Raw genomic sequence first — 12,905 nt, forward strand, 5'->3', positions numbered from 1 at the left:
CTAGAGGAAAATTTATAGCAATACAAGCTTACCTCAGGAAACAAGAAAAATCTATCTATATCTATGTTGATATATATATAGAATGCTATATCAAAACCTCACAGGAACTGCAAACCAAAAAACTACAATAGATATACACACACACAAAAGAAAAAGCAACCCAAACGCAACACTAAAGACAGTCATCAAATCACAAGAGGCGGAAAAAAAGGGGAAGGGAAGAAAAAAGACCTACAAAAACAAATCCAAAACAATTAAGAAAATGGCAATAAGAACATACATATTGATAATTACCTTAAATGTAAATGTATTAAATGCTCCAACCAAAAGACATAGACTGGCTGAATGGATACAAAAACAAGACCCATATATATGCTGTCTACAAGAGACCCACTTCAGATCTAGGGACACATACAGACTGAAAGTGAGGGGATGGAAAAAGTTATTCCATGCAAATGGAAATCAAAAGAAAGTTGGAGTAGCAAAACTCGTATCAGACAAAATAGACTTTAAAATAAAGGCTGTTACAAGAGACAAGGAAGGACACTACATAATGATCAAGGGATCAAGCCAAGAAGAAAATATAACAATTGTAAATATATATGCACCCAACATAGGGGCACCTCAATATATAAGGCAAATGCTAACAGCCATAAAAGGAGAAATCAACAGTAACACAATAATAGTGGGGGACTTTAACACCCCACTCACACCAATGGACAGATCACCCAGACAGAAAATCAATAAGGAAAACGGGCCTTAAATGACACATTAGACCAATGGACTTAACTGATATTTATAGAACATTCCATCCAAAAGCAGAATACTCTGTCTTCTCAAATGGAACATTTTCCAGGATAGATCACATCTTGGGCCACAAATGAAGTCTCAATAAATTTAAGAAAATAAAAATCATATCAAGCATCTTTTCTGACCACAATGCTATGAGATTAGGAATCAATCACAGGGAAAAAAAAAGCCTGTAAAAAAACCACAAACATGTGGAGACTAAACAATATGTTACTAAACAACCAATGGATTACTGAAGAAATCAAAGAGGGAAAAAAATACCTAGAGACAAATGACAATGAAAACACAATGATCCAAAACCTATGGGACACAGCAAAAGCAGTTCTAAGAGGGAAGTTTACAGCAATACAATCTTACCTCAGGAAACAAGAAAAATCTCAAATAAACAACTTAACCTTACATGTAAAGCAACTAGAAAAAGAAGAATAAAATCCAAAGTTAGTAGAAGAAAAGAAATCATAAAAATCAGAGCAGAAATAAATGAAATAGAGATGAAGAAAACAATAGAAAAGATCAATGAAAGTAAAAGTTGGTTCTTTGAAAAGATAAACAAAACTGATAAACCTTTAGCCAGACTCATCAAGAAAAAAAGGGAGGGGAATCAAATCAATAAAATTAGACATGAGAAAGGAGAAGTTATGATGGACACCACAGAAATACTAAGGATCATAAGAGACTACTGCAAGCAACTATATGCCAATAAAATGGACAACCTAGAAGTAATGGACAAATTCTTCGAAAGGTACAACCTTCCAAGACTGAACTAGGAAGAAATAGAAAATATGAACAAACCAATCACAAGTACTGAAATTCAAACTGTGATTTAAAAACTTCCAACAAACAGAAGCTCAGGACCAGATGGCTTCAGGTGAATGCTATCAAACATTTAGAGGAGAGTTAACACCTATCCTTCTGAAACTCTTCCCAAAAATTTCAGAGGAGGGAACACTCCCAAGCTCATTCTATGAGGCCACCATCACCCTGATATCAAAACCAGACAAAGGTACAACAACAACCATAAAAATTACAGGCCAGTATCACTGATGAACATAGAGGCAAAAATCCTCACCAAAATACTAGCAAACAGAATCCACCAATAAATTAAAAAGATCATACACCGTGATCATATGGGATTTATCCCAGGGATGCAAGGATTCTTCAATATATGGAAAATCAATGTGATATGCCACATTCACAAACTGAAGAATAAAAAACATATGATCATCTCAATAGATGCAGGAAAAGCTTTTGACAAAATTCAACACCGATTTATGATAAAAAAACTCTCCAGAAACTGGGCATAGAGGGAAACTACCTCAACATAATAAAGGCCATATATGATAAACTCACAGCTAACATCATTCTCAATGGTGAAAACTGAAAGCATTTCCTCTAAGATCAGGAACAAGACAATGCTGTCCACCCTCTCCACTTTTATTCAACATAGTTTTGGAAGTCTTAGTCATGGCAATCAGAGAAGAAAAAGAAATAAAAGGAATCCAAATTGGAAAAAAGGAAGTAAAACTGTCACTGTTTGCAGATGACATGATACTATACATAGAGAATCCTAAAGGTGCTACCAGAAAACTACTAGAGCTCAATGAATTTGGTAAAGTTGCAGGACACAAAATTAATGCACAGAAATCTCTTGCATTCCTATACACTAATGATGAAAAATCTGAAAGAGAAATTAAGGAAACAATCCCATTTACCATCACATTAAAAAGAATAAAGTACCTGGAATAAACCTACCTAAGGAGGCAAAAGACCTGTACTCAGAAAACTGTAAGATGCTGATGAAAGAAATCAAAGATGACACAAACAGATGGAGAGAGATACCATGTTCTTGGATTGGAAGAATCAATGCCGTCAAAATGACCATACTACCCAAAGGAATCTACAGATTCAATGCAATCACTATCAAATTACCAATGGCATTTTTCACAGAACTAGAACAAAATATTTTACAGTTTGTATGGAAACACAAAGACCCTGAATAACCAAAGCAATCTTGAGAAAGAAAAATGGAGCTGCAGGAATCAGGCTCCCTAACTTCAGACTATACCACAAAGCTATAGTAATCAACACAGTATGGTACTGGCACAAAAACAGAAATAGATCAGTGGAACAGAATAGAATGTCCAGAGATAAACCCATGCACCTGTGGTCACCTAATCTATGACAAAAGAGGCAAGAATATACAATGGAGAAAAGACAGCCTCTTAAATAAGTGGTGCTGCAAAAACTGGACAGATACATATAAAAGAATGAAATTAGAACACTCTTTAACACCATACACAAAAATCAACTCAAAACGGATTAAAGACCTAATGTAAGGCTGGATACTATAAAACTCCTAGAGGAAAACATAGGCAGAACACTCTCTGACATTAATCGCAGCAATATCTTTTTTGATCTACCTCCTAGAGTAATGAAAATAAAAACAAAAATAAATGGGACCTAATTAAACTTAAAAACTGTTGCATAGCAAAGGAAACCATAAATGAAATGAAATGACAACCCTTAGAATGGGAGAAAATATTTGCAAATGAAGCAACCAACAAGGGATTTATCTCCAAAATAGACAAACATCACATGCAGCTCAATATCAAAAAAAAACCCAACCCAATCAAAAAAATAGGCAGAATATTTAAATAGACTTTTCTCCAAAGAAGACATACAGATGGCCAAAAATCACATGGAAAGATGCTCAACATCACTACTTATTAGAGAAATGCAAGTCAAAACTACAATGAGGTATCACCTCACACCAGTCAGAATGGCCATCATCAAAAAATCTACAAACAATAAATGCTAGAGATGGTGTGAAGAAAAGTGAACCCTCCTGCACTGCTTGTGAGAATGTAAATTGGTACAATCGTGGTGGAGAACAGTATGGAGGTTCCTTAAAAAACTACATATAGAACTACCATATGTTGCAGCAATCCCACTCTTGGGCATATATCTGGAGAAAACCATAATTCAAAAAGATACATGCACCCCAATGTTCACTGCAGCACTATTTACAATAGCCAAGACATGGAAGCAACCTAAATGTCTATCAACAGAGGAATGGATAAAGAAGATGTGGTACATATATACAAGGTAACATTACTCAGCCATAAAAAGGAATGAAATAATGCCATTTGCATCAACATGGATGGACCTAGAGATTATCATACTAAGTGAAGTAAGTCAGATGAAGACAAATATCATATGATATGACTTATATGTGGAATCTAATAAAAATGGTACAAATGAACTTATTTACAAAACAAACAGACTCACAGATCTCGAAATCAAGCTTATGGTTACCAAAGGGGAAATGTGGGGGAAGTGATAAATTAGGAGATTGGGATTGACATATACACACTACTATATATAAAATAGATAACTAAATACAACTAAATATTCTGTAATAATCTAAATGGGAAAAGAATCTGAAAAAGAATGGAGATTATATATATATATATGATTCACTCTGCTGTACACCTGAAACTAATAACATTGTAAATCAACTATACTCCAATAAAAATTTAAAAAAAGAAATGAAAAAGTTACAACTGACACCACAGAAACACAAAAGATCAGAAAAGACTACTATGAGCAACTATACACTGATAAAATGCACAGCCTAGAAGATATGGACACGTTCTTTAAAACGTACAATCTCCCAAGACTGAACCAGGAAGAAGTAGAAAATATGAACAGACCAATTACCAGTAATGAAATTGAATCAGTAATTAAACCTCCCAACAAACAGAAGTTCAGGACCAGATGGCTTCACAGGTGAATTCTACCAAACGTTTAGAGAAGAGTTAACACCTATCCTTCTCAAACTATTCTAAAAATTGCAGAGGAAGGAACAGTTCCAGAGTCATTCTACAGGGTGAGCACCACCCAGATACCCAAACCAGAACAAAATGTTACAGAAGAATTCAGGCCAATATCACTGATTAACAGATGCAAAAATCCTCAAAATATTAGGAGACTGAATCCAACAGTACCTTAAAAGGATCATACACCACAATCAAGAGTTATTTATCCCAGGGATGCAGGGATTTTTCAATATCCACAAAAATCAACGTGATACACCACATTTTAAAAATTGAATAAAAACCGTATGATCATCCCCCAATAGATGCAGGAAAAGCTTTTGACAAAATTCAACATCCACTTATGATAAAATCTCTTCAGAAAGTGGGCATAGAGGGAATATATCTCAACGTATATGACAAACCCACAGCTAACGTCATACTCAAGGTGAAAAGCTGAAAGCATTTCCTGTAATATCAGGAACAAGAAAAAATACCCATTCTCATCACTTTTATTCAACATAGTTTTGGAAGTCCTAGCAATCATAGAAGAGAAAGAAATAAGAAATAAAAATTGGAAAGGAAGTAAAACTGTCACTGTTTGTAGAGGACATGATACCATACACAGAAAATCCTAAAGACACCACTAAAAACTACTAGAGCTCAACAAATTCGGTAAAGTTGCAGGATACAACATTAATATACAGAAATCTGTTGCATCTGTTTACACTAACAATGAACTATGGGAAAGAAATTAAGAAAACAATCTCATTTACCAACACATCAAAAAGAATAAAGTACCTAGGAATAAATCTACCTAAGGAGGTAAAAGGTCTGTACTCAGAAAACTATAAGACACTGATGAGAGACTGAAGACGAGACAAACAGATGGAAAGATATACCATGTTCATGCATTGGTAGAATATTGTTAAAATGACCATACTACCCAAGGCAATCTATAGATTCAGTGCAATCCCTATCAAAATACCAAGGGCATTTTTTCACAGAACTATAATAATTTTAAAATTTGTATGGAAACACAAAAGACCCCAAATAGCCAAAACAATCTTGAGAAAGAACAGAGCTGGAGGAATTGTGCTCCCTGACTTCAGACTATACTACAAAGCTACAGTAATCAAATCAGTATGGTACTGGCACAAAAACAGACACAGATCAATGGAACAGAATAGAGAGCCCAGAAATAAATCCACACACCTATGGTCAATTAGCCTATGACAAAGGAGACAGGAATATGCAAAGGAGAAAAGACAGTCTCTTCAATAAGTGGTGCTGGGAAAACTGGACAGTTACATGTAAAAGAATAAAATTAGAACATTCTCTAACACCATATAAAAATAAACTCAAAATGGATTAAAGACCTAAATGTAAGACTGGAAACCATAAAACTCCAAGAAGAAAACATATGCAGAACACTCTGACATAAATTGCAGCAGTATTTTTTTAGATCTGTCTCCCAAAGCAAAGGAAATAAAATGAAAAAACAAATGGGACCTAACTTAAAAGCTTTTGCACAGCAAAGGAAACCACTGACAAAACAAAAAGACAATCTGCTGAATAGGAGAGTATATTTGCAAATGACATGACCAATAGGGGTTAATATCTAGAATATATCAACAGCTCATACAACATCAAACAACTGGATTAAAAAATGAGCAGAAGACGTCAATATGCATTTTTTTTCAAAGAGGATATGCAGATGGCCAACAGACACATGAAAAGATGCTTAATATCATTAATCAGAAATGCAAATTAAAACCACAATGAGGTATCACCTCACACCTGTCAGAATGGCTATCAAACAGAGTAACAGATGTTGGCAAGGATGTAGAGACAAGGGAACAGTTGTACACTGTTAGTGGGAATGTAAATTGGTGTAGCCACTGTGGAACACAGTATGGAGGTTTCCCCCAAAAAACTAAAAATAGAACTACCATATGACCCAGTATTCCACTCCTGGGAATATATTAAAAAAAAACAACCCCAAAACACTAATTTGAAAAGATACATGCACCCTAATGTTCACAGCACCATTATTTACAACTGCCAGGATTTGGAAGCAACCTAAGTGTCCATGAACAGAGGAATGGATAAAGAAGATGCAATTTATATATACAGAAAAGAATGCTACTCAGCCATAAAAAAGAATGAAATTTTGCCATCTGCAGCAACATGGATGGACTTGGAGGGTATTATGCTAAGTGAAATAAGTCAGAGAAAGACAAGTACTGTATGCTACCACTTACATGTGGAATCTAAAAAATAAAACAAACGAGTGAACATAACAAAAAACAGACTCACAAATATAGAGAACTAGTGGTTACAAGTGGGCAGAGGGAAGGGGGGAAGGACATGACAGGGGTAGGAGATTAAGAAGTACAAACTATTATGTATACAATAAGCTACAAGGATGTATTATACAACACAGGGAATATAGCCAGTATTTTGTAGTAACTATAAATGGAATATAACCTTAAAAAGTGTGAATGACTATGTTGTACACCTGTGACTTATGTAATACTGTACATCAATTATACTCCAATAAATGAAAAGACTGTATAGAATGGCAGACATCTTTCATGCTAGATTTTTCTAATAAATATATGTAAATGCCATTTCTAAGGTGGAAATATGTTTTAAAGAGACTAGTATTTTTTTCTGAGTATAAAATTATAAAAATAAATGTAAAGATACAGACAAGCTCTGAAGAAAAAATAAAAATCCAACACAACAGGGAGACATAACTACTGCTAAAATTTTAGAACTTTGTCTTTAAGTTTAAAACTTATTTTTCCTCACTTAATAGCTCAAGGACATTTTCCCACATCATGAAATGACTATTCGAAATTCTTGACTGAATAGGAGAAGCAATATAAAGTGCTTGATAGTTAATAGAGCTAAGATTTTAAACTCATTTAACTTTTTAAAAGTGTTTTAGCTCTTATTTGAAAATATTCTGATAACTAATGAAGTTACAGAAGACATGTGCATTAGTCATGATAGGCTTGGTTATGCTGTAATAATAATTCCCAAATCTCAGTGGCTTAAAACAACCAAGATTTGTTTCAGGCTACGTTTCTGTCATGGGTTGTCAGGGGAGCTCTGCTCACTGTAGTCATCCAGGGACCCAAGCTGATAGAACCACCACCAACTCAAACATTTCTGGTCACCATTTAAAGAGAGCTCTAGAGATTCTCACACTGGCAATTAAATACTTGGCCTAGGAAAGTATTCCACCACCACTTCTGCTCAAAACTCACTGGCCAATAGACTTCATCCAAATTAGAAATGTTTGTGCTTTTAAGGACATCATCAAGAAAGTGAAAAGACAACCCACAGAACAAGAGAAAATATTTGCAAATCATGTTTAATAAGAGATTTGTATCTAGACTATATAAAGAGCCCTTACACCTCAATAATAAAAGAATAGATGACCCAGCTTTAAAAAGGGCAAAGGATATGAACAGACATTTCTCCAGAGAACATACACAAATGACCGATCAGCGCATGAAAAGAAACTCAACATCATTAGCCATCAGGGAAATGCAAGTCAAAACCACAATGAGATACTACCTCACACCCATTAGGATGGCTTTAATCAAAAGGACAATGACAAATATTGCCATCTACATTACTGGTGGAATGTAAAGTGGAACAGCCACTTGGGAAAACATTCTGGCAGTTCCTCAAAAGGTTAAACACAGAGTTACTACATGATCTAGCAATTCTACTCCTAGATGTTTACTGAAGAAAATTAACATATGTCCTTATATACACTACAAAATGTAAAATAGATAGCTAGTGGGAAGCAGCTGCATGGCACAGGGAGATCAGCTCGGTGCTTTGCGACCACCTAGAGGGGTGGGATAAGGAAGGTGGGAGAGATCCGCAAGAGGGAGGGGATATGGGGATATACGTATGCATATAGCTGATTCACTTTGTTATACAGCAGAAACTAACACAACATTGTAAAGCAATTATACTACAATAAAGATGTTAAAAAAAAATGTCCTTACAAAAACTTGAACATAAAAGTTCATAGCAGTGCCATTCATAAGAGCCAAAAAGTGGAAACAACCCAAGTGTCCGTCAACTAATGAACAGATACGCAAAATGTGGTATATCCATACAATGGAATATTCTTCCACCATAAAAAGGAATGAAGTGCTGATACACACTACAGCATGGATAAACCTTGAAACCATTAAGTGAAAGTCAGACACAAAAGGCCCTGTATTCTATTATTCAATTTATATGCAGATTAGGCAAATCCATAGAGACAGAAAATAGACTTGTGTCTGCCAGGGACTGCAGGGAGGGGGAAAATGGGAAGCCTGCTAATGGTAAGGGGTTTCTTTTGGGGGTGATAAGTGTTCCAGAATTATACAATGGTGATGGTTGTGCAACCTTGTTAATATATAAGATCCACTGCATTGTATACTTTTATTGAAGTACTGTTGATTTACAATGTTGTGTTAGTTTCAGTTGTATGGCAAAGTGATTCAGTTATATGTATCTTTTTTTTTTTTCTTCTTTTCCCTTATAGGTTATTACAAAATATTGAGTATAGTTCCCTGTGCTATACAGTAGGTCCTTGTTGGTTATGTATTATTATATACAGTGGTGTGTATTTGTTAATCCCAAACGCCTAATTTATCTGCCCTCCCCTTTCCCATTTGGTAACCATAGGTTTGTTTTCTATGTCTGGGGGTCTATTTCTGTTTTGTATATAAGTTCATTTGTATCTTTTTTAGATTCCACATGTGATATGACATTTGTCTCTGTCTGGCTTACTTCACTTAGTATGAATCTCTAGGTCCATCCATGCTCCTGCAGATGGCATTATTTCATTTTTTATGGCTGTGTAATATTCCATTGTATAAATATACCACATCTGCATTGGCTACATTAAGGATGAATTTTATGGTGTATCAATTATATCTCAAATTCTAAAAATGGACTCAAAGCAGATTGTTTTTAAAATCAATGTTTTTAATGGTGTTTCAATGACTTATGTAATTTTATAATTTATTCTAATTTTAGATATAATCTTACTCTGAGTATGACCAAGCTTTTAAATCATTAAAAGATTTTAAATCTTTTTCCACTGTATAAATTTCATTTAAAATATGTATTACATTCTTGCTTGTCACTTAAAAGTAGAAATTGCTCTGGAAGCAGTTTTTTTTTAATTGTAGCACATGATTTAGTTTGTAATTATGCCCACGTTCATGTCATTGTTTTATCAGTAATATTCCTCACTAGAAATTTCCATGAGGATAGAACCCTGTTTTGACTCTCCAGCATCTAGCAATCTGATATTCAGCAGATATTCAATAAGTATTTGTGAATAAATCAGTGGATAATTAGTTAAGAGCTACAATTTCAAAGTCTTTTCTAAAGCCGTTTAGCACTTCCTGGTCAATAATAAAAGATACTAATACAGACGGGAGGAAAGATGAAAGCTGAAGATAAAGTCAGTTTTCTCAAATTGATTCTTTGTTTTGAAAAGGTGTTCTTTTTAATTTGTTGGGTGTTGGTCTGCACCCTGCAGCCTGCAAGCCTTGTAGTTGCCCCGCCTCGAGACCAAAGAAAGAGCCCACAGACAGCGACAGAGACATGGTTTATTAAATAGGGGATCTTACACGTCTGAAGCAAAAGGTCCTGGAGCAACACCCCACTGTCTATGGCAGACAGGACATGGCAGCACTACTCGGGCGTGAAAGAGGCTACCATTTATAGGGGAACTGACATCAGATTAGCTTATCAGTTACCAGGGAAACCAGCAACTGAGGCACGTCCCTCACAGCCCCTCAGGTTAACAACCATCACAAGGGCAGATACTCCCCTTCAATAAGCTAGCAGGTGAAGCCGTTCTGGCCTAAGGATTTGAACAATCACTAGCTGAGGCAGGGGGCGAAGCACATTCCTGTGAGTAGGGAGCAGGAAAGCAGGGACTGGTGGAGCAGGGGATGTACAAAGAGCAAGAGAACAGCCATCTTGAGTGGCCTGACCACACACTCCAGCCCTACATACTCTGCACGACCCTTACCATCTTGGTCCACTCCTCTTCCGCTATATCCTTGGGGTTGGAACGTAGAGATGCACTGCAACCCAATACCACAAATGCGATACAGATTAACAGCCGCTAACGAGTAAGCCAGGCGCTTATCGGGTCAATTTTTCTTGTCCAGAGGAGGACAACGGCATCTCGTGTAGACCCAGCAATCAGACTCATTTCACAGTGAGGCCACCATTGTCCCCCAGTCCACAAACAGATTCCCTCCGCTCAGACTAGGGAGGAGATGTCAGATGTTAAACAAGCATAATACAGGGACGATCAGGACCAGTAAGCCAAATACCACAGTAACAGCATTCTGAGATACCACCACCCCTGCCTGTGGTTTCTGCCCTGGCCTGCAGGACCGCACCACCCGGCCACCCTCAGTCCCCACAGCCGGAGCCGAATCCTGGAGAGGCCGTATAACAACAGACCACAGGGTTAACATGATGGTGGCTTTCTCCAGGAGGGGTCCCGTATAAATTACCTTAGTAATCTCAGGCGGGGCCAGGTAGAAGACAGGTGAGATCTGTTAAGTTATTCCCCACGGGGCCGCAAACCCAGACCACCTGGAACTTATCTGCCAGTCCCAGGGCCATTTTATAACGTGTTCCCCTGGGGGTAGATCCCGTGGCAAAGGCAAAAGTAAGTTATGGTCCTGACAGTTGGCCGGTAAAGTGGGTTGCTGTCAATGTCCATGGGGGTCCCGTATTGTTATACAGCTGTTCTAGACCCCAAATAATGGTTTTTCGCATTGCTCGACAACTCGGGTAGGCCTTCTGTAACGTCTTCCACCTGCTGTAACACATTGTAGGCGGCATATAGCTGTTTTCCATCGCATATATCATTGCTCAGCACCCACCCCCACCCCCATAGCTGAGACCAGAAGCCCAAGGGTACTTTTATTATTTTGCTGTTGCCACAGACCTCATCCAAACCCTTTTGGGCGACTGGCCATGTCCCATTCACAAGCCTGTCCCTGAGTTAATATCCCTAACGCCTATGTCTGTAATTGTTTAGGGGTGGTGGGTCGGGTGTATGCTCGTATTTTGTAGATAACCCAGGTCCTTACGTTTTGTCTGTACTCACCAGCCATCCCCGTGCAGTCAGATGAGCCAATGAGCACAGGGCTGCTACTTTTAAACTTGAAAGGGACTCTGAGGTCAACAGTGTATTATCAATGTAATGGAAGAGGAAGACACCTCTTATGGTGGTCAGCTGCCACAGAGCCCCACTTGCTAGCGGTCGGCCACCTCGGGTCACCCCCGCCTCTTTCCATTTCCCATCCTTATTTCCCAACATCTCGGCGCTCACAGGAGTTTCCTCGGCCTCCCGGCTGGTATGCCAGTTGTTAGGCTGCACTTCGCAGGCCAGCAAGCCTTGTAGCTGCCCAGCCTCGAGACCAAAGAAAGAACCTGGAGACAGCGACAGAGACATCAATAGTTTGTTGGACAGGGGGCTCTTACACGTCTGAAGCAAAAGGTCCTGGAGCGACACCCCACTGGAGCGGGCGGGCGGGCGGGCGGGCGGGCAGGCAATGGCAGCAACCTTTCCTACTTAGCGGAGAGGCTACCATTTATAGGGGGAATTGACGTCAGATTAGCTCATTAGTTACCAGGGAAACCAGCAGCAGGGGCATCACAGCCCCTCACAGCCCCTCAGATTAACAACCACCACAAGGGCAGATGTTTCCCTTCAATAATCTAGCAGGTGGAGCCGGTCTGGCCTAAGGATTTGAACAATTACTAGCTGGGGCAGGGGGCGAAGCACCTTCTGTGAGTAGGGAGCAGGCAAAGCAGGGACTGGTGGAGCAGGGGATGTACAAAGAGTAGAACAGCCATCTTGAGTGGCCTGACCATATACTGGGCATCTCTAATCATCTTCCGTATTTCTTTTTTTTTTTAAATGTAAATGACTGCTTATATTTATTTATTTATTTATGACTGTGTTGAGTCTTCGTTTCTGTGCGAGGGCTTTCTCTAGTTGCGGCAAGTGGGGACCACTCTTCATCGCGGTGCGCGGGCCTCTCACCATCGCGGCCTCTCTTGTTGCAGAGCACAGGCTCCAGACGCGCAGGCTCAGTAATTGTGGCTCACGGGCCCAGTCGCTCCGTGGCATGTGGGATCTTCCCAGACCAGGGCTCGAACCCGTGTCCCCTGCATTGGCAGGCAGATTCTCAACCACTGCGCCACCAGGGAAGC

The sequence above is a fragment of the Balaenoptera borealis genome (genome assembly GCF_965194805.1).
Source record: "Balaenoptera borealis genome assembly, chromosome: 8".
Taxonomy (NCBI): Eukaryota; Metazoa; Chordata; class Mammalia; order Artiodactyla; family Balaenopteridae; genus Balaenoptera; species Balaenoptera borealis.